This window comes from Salvelinus sp. IW2-2015, unplaced genomic scaffold, assembly GCF_002910315.2.
Source record: "Salvelinus sp. IW2-2015 unplaced genomic scaffold, ASM291031v2 Un_scaffold3842, whole genome shotgun sequence".
Lineage (NCBI taxonomy): Eukaryota > Metazoa > Chordata > Actinopteri > Salmoniformes > Salmonidae > Salvelinus > Salvelinus sp. IW2-2015.
The window spans coordinates 42698-53014 of NW_019945116.1; the positions used below are offsets into that span (position 1 = coordinate 42698).

The 10317-nt window shown below is 43.5% G+C and overlaps 1 long non-coding RNA gene across 1 annotated transcript; it reads right to left on the bottom strand.

Moving 5' to 3' along the window:
* Positions 1-2120: 2120 nt before the first annotated feature.
* Positions 2121-5130, bottom strand: LOC112076563 (uncharacterized). The gene is made up of 3 exons (XR_002895216.2): positions 5043-5130; positions 3204-3312; positions 2121-2203 (listed from the first exon to the last, which is right to left on the bottom strand). It is a non-coding gene; the product is annotated as an uncharacterized lncRNA (long non-coding RNA).
* Positions 5131-10317: the final 5187 nt, after the last annotated feature.

Consider the following 10317-nt stretch of genomic DNA (forward strand, 5'->3'; position numbering starts at 1 on the left):
AAGGGATTTTTGAATGAACACACTTTCCATGAAACAAATCAATTGCAGAGGGAGTAAGAGTCAGACCACAATTCAACAACACAATCAGACAATTCATCTCAACATGTGTGAATCATTGTGTCACAAGCCATCTTAATTTGACTGTCAGCAGACACCTCAACATCTATGTGGTGGAAACGATCAAACAAAGTTTGCTATTGTTTCAACTCAGAGATGTGTGTGTCTGTCTGTGTGTGTGTGTGTTTGTTTGTGTACCACGCCTGCCAAAGTCCTATGCAGGCTTCCTGGAACCCTTTCTCTGGTTAACCTAAAGAGACTGGCTGTTTAGATGAATTATATAGACTATGTCAGTGTCCATTTAGCTTGAGTCAGGAAGGGGGGGTTTATGATTTCACTTTGTCGTCTTGGACCTTGGTGGTAACCGATGGTAACCAACAAGGACCCCTCGCAGCCCAGACGTTTATGTTGTTTCTATAAGCCTTAGTCAATCAAATTATGAATCACTGAACTCTCACTGGCAGAAAACTACCTCTGCATGTTACTGGGGGATGGAGGGATGTGAGTATGGGGTCTTRTCCCCCCCKTTTGGTCTTGGGTTCTTTCCATGGAGTTAATTTAAGGGAAACGGTACTTCCTTAGTTTGTTTGATTCGCTCTGACGTTACTAAAGACTGCAATCAGGCCCATTTTGAGGCTTCAGAGCAGATAACATCAAGAAGAGAACGCAGGCAGCTACAGTAAAGGAGAAACAGACTCCATGGGCTCCCATGGCTCAGAACTCCCATAAAGTGTGTTCAGTTCACATGCAAAAAGCACATAGGACTGTCTCTATGTATTTTACGCAGCACACGACTGGATGCCTTTACCACAATAAAGGACCTATGCTAATCAATGTGTGACTATGAGATGTGTAACACACACGCGTACACAGACACARACACAAAATGGAGCTTAACTGTACGATTAGAGCAGGGTTAAAGTAAACCTCGGTTGTGATTTCAGCCTGACTCAGTTTTTTRKCCCCTCTCCGCCACAGCTGGGGAAGTTGATTCTCCCACATATGAAAAGGTTTTGAGAGCTGGCATGTGAAATTAGAGGTAAGTAATGGTCTGAAAATACTAGACTAGGACAGGATGAGACAAGTACATTGATCAAAGCAATGCGGTTGCTATGAGCTTGTTACGTTGCATCATACAGAAACTAAGCATGAACATTTTCTCTCTTAATGAGGCATGTATATAAAAATATGCCACCGGTAGTAAAGGGAAATAGCTACATCTCTGGGAGTATTACTTTAAATTACTGTACGTGTACATTATCAGAATATTAAAAAGATAAACATCAAATGAGAACCCCTTTGCAGAAGACAGGGTCATAATTCAAACATKATTTWAAAATGTTTCTAATTGCCAAGAAAAACCGTAAAATGGTCTGTGAGATACATTTTGAACTATAAATTCCTGTTCCTCTAAACTCTTATTAAAAATACCACATAATGCAATAGTATATCAACTTGATAAAATATTAAGTTGCCATGTAAGCTTTTGCATCATTTCCCGGACGGACCAAATACCTACTTTTGAAAAATGACAGTTGAGTTTCAAAACTAGGAAAAGTCTTCTTATTAACATTATGTATAATGCCGCAGYGCCTGGTGTTGATTTCATGAGGTCTTTAACGATGCACTCATTTTATTCAGTTCCACTTCAGCTGTTGCGTGAACGTCAACTGATTAAAACTGATATTTCACAACTTTAATTTGCTGTGAAACATTTATTTTTATTTATTTTTTTAAATATACTGTCACAATATAATTTCATTAAGTAGGTTTTTTTCTCTCAATATCTACTCTTTTTAATTATATAAAAAAAAAAATGATTGACTTAAAAATGTACCAGCTGAATCTTGTAGCCCAACACGACCACCATTAGTGTAATCGTATATGATCACATACCGTTTGGGTAGTATAGTTTTGTAGCCTCAATTTATGCTCCACATTTGTTGTCCAGTATATAACACTGGCACCGGCCGTAAGGGAGAGGAGGCTCTCTAGGTCTGGTCAAGCATGCAGCGGGAGGTAAAGGTGATTTATTTAGCGGTAGGGTGCCGGGGGGTGACTCACGCGGGTTGACAATCTTCACATTGGAGTCGGGGTCCGGATGCTGTTTATGGATCACTTGAGTGCAGATCTGCTCGGTCAGGATCTACAGAGAAGGAGAGAGAAAGAAGAGACGCGGGGAGAAAAGGAGAGGGAGAAATAGAGGAGAGCCATAAATACTTTTATGTGAATCTATAGCTCATAGTAACAGCACCAAGAAGTACATGAGTTCCACATTGCAATTCCACAGTCACACGTATTCAGTTCAAACACGATCTGCACAGAAAWGGGAGAAGTACGATTTACATAAATACTTTTCTGCATCTATAGCTCATACTAACAGCACCAGGGAAGAAGTACATTGAACCATATAGAAATCCACATATGTTCGTATGTGTTCACCAAGTCTTCACAGAAGAAATAGGTAACAAGAATCAGTGCCGAATCGAATAGACGGCAATATCTCACAGTAACAGCAGAGGAGGAATATATGAAATTCCCCCAGTGTCTCTTGACAATCCCAAATATTTCTGTGTGTCAAAATACGTCATTTACAGGGTCAGATACAACAAGTCCATGATTCCTGTGGAGTTTAATATAGTGTGCATTAATTGTGCCATTATAACATAGATCCATTAACACAAATGACCATCATTTGAGTTAAGGCATTACCWATGGCTAATAATAGAACATCACGCTTCAAAATGGACAGAAATGTTTTCAGAAGGGATATGGTATTTAGGTCCAGACAGAAGGAGAATAGCTAGAGCTGACGCTAGTGACAGGAAAACTAGAGTTTAACTACACGTTCTATACAACTTCATCAAACYAACTATAAAAGCATTAAATAATTCAGAAAACACACTTCTAATCTAAATAATGTGTTCTCAGAATGAATMCATGTGTAATCAGTGCATGTATAACTYAACTAATACAGTGACGGAAATCATCAGCCAACGCAAATACAAAATGGAGGGCAGTTAGTATTAGGATTTATGGGGGAGGCAAAGAGAAAATAGCTTCATATGTCAACTACTCCATTTTCTTCTCCACAGACTCTCTTACACATACACGGCAAGGAAGAGACGAGAGAGGGACTAACTGACCTCGAAGAGCACGTTGTAGGTTGTCCTGCTGAACTGGTTGGAGTGGAGCATCAGTCGCTCGTTGAGCAGGGAGAAGAGGCCGTGACCCAGCATGACCTCTGACTTCCTCCTGGAACAAAGGTCAAGGGTCATATGGTCAGTGAGTATCCATTGACATTTGGTACCAGCGCATTGATCACTGTATCCACACTGTGTATCAGTGTATCGTGTTGCACTTAATTACATGCTAAAATTTTAACGAGAGAGTTACCTATAAATTCACAAAAGCGTTACTTGGCACCATTGTATGGTATAGCAAGCAATGTTTCCAAAATGGTGGGCAGTACATATTCCATTTTGGGTTGTCGGTCAAGGACTGGTTGAGGACAGACAAGGAAAATTCCCGAAGCCATAGGGTGAGTCACGGACTATGAATGTTTGTGGACCACCGCTTGTGTAAGCTTACCAGTGCTTCAGGACACATTTGAACACAGTTGAAAGACATGAAAAATGCACCCCTGCAGAGGCCTGTCAGGACCCTTCAAAGACAAGTATCCRTCAGAGCTTTCATCTCTGAGTATCATTCATCTGTACATATTCTGGGATGATAAAGCTAGTATAGTCAGACAGRAAAGAGTCTGACTGTCTAAGACTTCTCCTCTCAGGCCCCCTTCCAGCARTAGGGAACCTCCTCTACACACACACGCATGCCCACTACTATTTCGAAGGGCACAAGCACWGTTTATGACAAACTGTTCAGTCACCTCTTGTTGGCGGAGAGAAAATGTTGCAAATTTAAAGCGGATTTCCTGCAATTGTACTTTTTTAKATTTTTCGTGGGGTGCAGAGCAAATGTTGCAGTTTTAAAGCATGTCCAATGTGTATTCATGTGATATTGTTGTGACTCAAACATTACAACAAAATCTATGGGCTAAAAAACCTAGCTAAAAAATGTTAGCTGACACGGACCAGCTGATCTGGACATTTCTGACAAATTGTAAATAGCTCTCTAAGGTATGTGATGACTGACATGACGAGGAAAACTGATGATGCACTACCCAGTATAGAAATGTTACCTTGTGCATTCTACTATCGCAGGTTTTAAGAGTAAGTTGAGTGAAAAAGAAAAAAAATTGGGGGGGGTCCACTGAGGCTGGGTCTGAGGCTGGGGATGAGGCTGGGGATGAGGATGATGCTGGGGATGATGATAGGGATGAGGCTAGGGATGAGGCTGGGTCTGAGGCTGGGGAATATGTACTACCACTGATCAAAAGTTTGTGAGATCAAAAAGGAATCAGTAGAATTGGAAATAGAGCCTCAATGAGACCTGCACTGTATTTCATCATGGGTTGTTTTCTTGCGACTCTGACATCTTAATTGGTCGCTGAACCAAAGGAGGCTTACGYGTGGCTAATTTGTTATCTAAAACACTTCTACACAACTAGAGGCAATTTACTCTCCAGAGAGAGAGAAATAGAAAGGGCTTTAAAGCCAGCTATTCATTTTACTACAGTACGCAGGCTGAACGAGGATTAGATATCGACCTCCACCTGAACGAGACCCTTTTCTTTGTAGATACTCAGCTCCATGATGGGATTTGGCTCTTAGAAATATACAACTGAGGAGGCCATTTTGAATTGAAAACCCTTTTGACTGCCTAAAGGTAAATTACTATAGAATTGGAATAATTACATCAATGACTGAGCCTAACTGAGTCCTTCTTAAATCTGGAACAAATATACTTTTAATGTCCAAGGCAGAATTGAGTGCTTTTATGTGACCAAACGTACGAACAATTCTTAATAATATCCTACAGACAAGAGTACAAGGTAAGTGACAGCAACATATTAGAGTTCTTACTTAGCGGGCAAGTGTTTGAGGAAGTAGCCCAAGACTTTGAGAGCCTGAACTCTGATTCCTTCACTGTTGGAAGCCAGCAGCTTGTAAATGGCCCTGTACAGAAACAAAGAAAAACACATGAATACCAAATTTAACATATTTAAGCAAATTTAACAGCATCTCAAATTATAAAARCTAAAAGAGTGTATCAGAACCAAACAGTTACAGAATCACTTCATCACAGATGATATCTGCTTTGTGAACCTACTATAACTTTGTATAGGACATCTACTTRGGTCGTAAAATAAGTGGTTGGAGCCTTTGAGAGGCTAGTAAAATGAGAAGGCACCCAAACTGTGTGTCAGACAAAGATTTTCTAAAGCCTTTATGAGAGGGCCTATATCAGACACCCGCCCGACATTATGGTTGATCACTCACATTTACCCATGTGACAGAGATGCAACAGGGTACTCAATAACGACAGATAAATCTCGTGTCTGACGTCCGATCGCTGGAATGTCCAATGTCTGCAGATAGGGATCAATGAGGCCCGTTAACATCTTTATGGACATCGGTGTCCATTGGCTTCATTTTGCTTCATGAACACAAACAGAACCACAAGGGCGCGTCTGAAATGGCACCCTGTCCTTATAGAGCCTTCTGGTTAAAGTAGTGCACTTCGATATACAGGACTGCGTCCGTCGCTGGCACTACTATGTAGCCCGATCACCGATCGAAGCACAACAAGTTAGCCGTAACAGTCCACAGCGATCTTGGTCTCAGAGACCGCAGGGCTGATGGTTGGGTATTGCGCCACCGTGCCACGGGGAGTGCGTTATGTTACAGTACCGTCATGAAGTCAAATGACTAGACACGGGCATTCCCATTGAATGTTCTTGATGGGTGGATGGTCTTCTAGATCTGAAGCTCACCGTTATCCCGTTGCCGCGGCTCAAACGGCCTGCACCAGGAGCCGTGATGCTGCGCAATTCAGAGCACCAGCGCCTGACAGCATCCAGTTAGATTGTCGTTCTGGGAAAGTAGCAACAGTTTACTGAATTGTGAATCAGATCATGGAGGAGACCTTGTTGTTGCATTATTAGCAATATTGTAAATAGTGTGTGATGGCGCGCTAATGGGCTCCAGATTAGCATCGCCTTCACTTGTGGAGTCATGCAGCCCAACGAGAGATGAATAGCTGTCGGCTAGTGGGTGTGCGTTACCCGTATCCCACTGAAGCAGACACCAACAACACGCCTACTGCTACAGAACCACATGATGCAGAGGTAAAAAACCACAAACACAGGCATTGACCTGTCCGTGCAATAACTGATACTGTTTGATTTTCACACTAATTATTGATTAATTGGTGCACACAACATCAAAGATCAGACCAGAGCACCGTTCCATCTTTCGATTGAGTAATGGTCACTACGAGGGAACAGGATCATTAGTCATTGATTAACAAAGTTGTGATGGAATGAATAATACACGGAACAACGGAATATCTGTGTGAACATCATAGAAGCCTGTGAACTCCCGAAGGGAAAGCGGTTAATCCGCTTGTCTGCAGGATTATTCCTGCTTGTTTATACAGAGGACCATCTATTTCTCTATGCTTCACTGCATGTAAAACACAAGGTTCTGCGAGGGAGGGCCCTGTGGTGAAATTGGCAACGGTAAACAGAGCCTTGGTCGTTTCCCGGCCGTTGGATTTGCTCTTGTCACTATAGTAGAGAGGAGAGAGGGTCTGGGAGGCCAGGAGCTGTGGCTTAGGTTGCCACCTGTGGGCAGTTTATACCTCCAACTGTAAGTATGAGTAAAGATGAACAGGAATAATACTGGACGTGATACTCGCATGTGGGCGCGGAATACTCTTTCACAACATGTTTTTGTTTGCTGTTTTTTTTTTACAAATAATTATGTTTTGTATAAAAAGTAGTGCACTCTATAAGACATGACCATTGATGATCTTTTAGTTCTAACCTCATGCATGGGCAGGTAGTTTTTGAAATACTCTTAGCGCTCGTCTTCCTTCACTCCGTAATCCTGAAAATAAGAGTACAGAACAGACATCTAACTCTTCGCCGGTCATAGTTATTTAGATGTAACAGAGTGTAAAAGGAATATCATATATATTATTTTTAATCATACGAGCCATTTACTACACTTCCCTTCATTTATCAGTGTTTCACAAACAGCAGAAAGCTCTGCGAGAGTGGATACCTTCTGATGGTCGATCAGACCGTCTACACACCACACGACACCAACGACAGACACACGACAGACCACCACGCAGGACGCGCAGGGACAAAGTCATAGAGAAGTGTCTGTTTTAAAAGGGATGTTAGTTTAGGACGCGATTGCAGAGTGCAAGCGTAGGTAGGGACATACAAAAATGGGTTTATTTAGGTTTAGCAGACAACATAGAGGTGAAGAAGACAGGAAAACATTTGCAGGGGACACAAGACTGGATGATGGACCCAGCTCCACACAGTAAAAGTAGCGTGCTGCTCAAATTCCATGGCAACCGACAGAACATGGGTCTGGGGAGGGCGAGGTTCGGCGTATCAGGTGTGTAGAAAAGTGTTGTTAGTGGAATATGAGAGGTGCATGTGTGCGTGTGTGTTGTGTGGTGTGTGTGTGTGGGGTTGTGTGTGCTTGTTGTGTGTGTGGTGTGTAGGGAGGCATGTGTGTGTTCTCTCTACCGAGGCCTTGTGGGTGACGCCGCTCCGTCCTGGGTTGTGACTACAGTAATGTCTTGAGCGTAATGCTGATACCTGCAGTCCGTGCCCACTCCTGCGGGATGGCGTAGTAGATGGTCACGCGGGGTGATGAAGCTCGGTCGACCGAGTGGTTAACAACTACCAACTGCACCTGGGGGTGACATGGCACGCGCACCACACACACAAACGTACCGTTGAAGAACACACAACCGACTAACGATGCCCGCACATTGACTCTGTACGGTACCCCCTCGTATACAGCCTGTATGTTAGTTTTATACAGCTCTTTAATTATTTTGAACATTATAATTATATATTATTATATATTATATAATATTATTATATATATATTATATATTATATTATTAATTCTAACTATAGCATTTTTTACTTAACACTTATTTTTCTTAAAAAGCGTTGTGGTTAAGGGGCTTGTAGTAAGCATATCACTGTAGGTCTACATTCGGCCGTATACGTAAACTTTGATTTGATTTGAGCTTGAAACCAGCATGGAGCACGAGCATGAGGTAGGGAGCAAGAAAAATAAAATCCAATAGCCCTAACGCTACTGAACGCTGGCTGTCGCTTCCATGTTACGGGAGGAAGAGATACAAGACTAGATAGAAAGGATGAATGGTGGGATGGACAGCTGGGTGGGTGGGTGTTGTGCTGTCTACACGTCACACGTCTTGCACAACTGATGTCCCTTGACTGTGTGTCACCGTGCATGGTGTGGTCACCGTGCATTGCGGTCTAGCCTCGCCTGCACATGTGTGGTTCCTGTGCCAGTTACTCTCCTTCCCTTACCTTGGCCAGGGCAGGATCCAGATGGCAGGTTAGACAGGATGTGGTTCACACGGCGCTTAGTCGCACAGGACGCGTTCTGAGGTTGCATGAGGTAACGGGCGAAGCCACGCATGGTCCAGCACGGGCCAGAGTCACATTGCACCATTGGAAGATACAGGAGGGAGGAGGAGTGGAGGAGCAGAGGACACCACAGAGAGAAAGGTGAATCGGCTTAACTCTGCTGATTCTACAAACCACCGTCGAGCTGTAACCTTAATGCAGCTAAAGGGGGAAAAGCGAATTAGGCCTTGAGTGTAAACTAGAACTTTAGAGTAGACCTGACCACACACACGCGGACACCAATCAAAACAAGCTACGCAGATAGTAGGGGGTTTGCCTGGTCTCAAAACAGGACAAGGCAGTATGGACTTTGAGGGCCACAGGCACTGGGAGAGCTGATACGACAGAGTCAGACGCTGCAATATCTGCTCCTCTCTGATGTTGTAATGGACAGAGGCTGGGAGAAAGCCATTATCCACTTGCAATTTCGCACAAGACAGGCAATTCAGAAGCAGAGAAAGGAAGATGCAAGAGTGTGAATTGTGTCTCTGGCGGGGTGTTGTGTGGCATCACGTCTCTCACCTTCTCCAGGGTGTAACCGATTACCAGAAAGCCTTGCAGGCAGGACCTGCTCTTGCATCGCACAGAGTTCTTCAGCAGCTCCATACACAAGGACAGCAAAGTGCAATTGGGGGGAGAGCAGGCGGAGAGTAGGTTAGCTGCTGAGAGATCGATTGCCCTTACAGGGTATCTATAGCTATTGCTCAGATAATGAGGTGTTCACCATTCTACCATTCTGCTGTGAGACACACATCTATGCAACACCTTCCCCTTGCAGGACAGACAAAACGCCACAAAGCCATGCTGAGAACATTACTCAAGGACTAGGGGCACTAATATTCACAACTGGTATCCAGGTTTAGTAGGACAAGCAACATATGCATTGCCATTTGCGCTGCCATATGGCATGGTTGAAGACATTGATTAAAAAAACAACTTCTACTTAGTGAAAGCAAAATTTCTGACTGCAGGGCGAGTTCAAGACACAGCCCCACCAAACAATGCTTTCTCCCACATGGCTACGCACGGATGTGTACAATATTTTAAAAGATTTATAAAGTCATCAATCGATGAATCAAAAGACAGTAGTCCCCTACCAGAGAGGTTCCAGTTCATCGCTGGTGTGCTGGAGGTGACGCAGCTGTGCAACAGGGGGAAGAGGACCTGCACTCCCCGATGGAGTGGATGGCAATCTGGACCGAGTGGGTCACCACAGCCTTCACATCTGAAGAAGGAGGGACATACACAAGGATCAGGGTATAAATAGAGTGCATCTTACTTTGTAAGGGAGAAATACGGTGACCAGAAGCCTATCAGAACCCTATGGACTGTAGACAAAGGCTGGGTCTGTCAGTCTGCTTCGTCGTCAGGGAGACAATTTCTCCCTTGTACATCTGGTGTGGTTGAAACACAGTATACGCCTCTGAACATCTGTTCCTTACAGCACTCTTACACCTGTCGCTAACGGTTGGGCTGAGTGGCGGGGTGTTACCGCGACGATGAGTTCGTCTCTGAGGCAACATGGGCTCAGGAGTCTAGTCTGTTACCGATGAGGGTTTTGCTACATGAGTTCTGCGGGATAGAATATTTTCGAGTGTTCTTACTGTCAGATCCCAGTAGTAATGTGCTATATGAGCAAGGCCATTTTCCTATGCATTTACGGG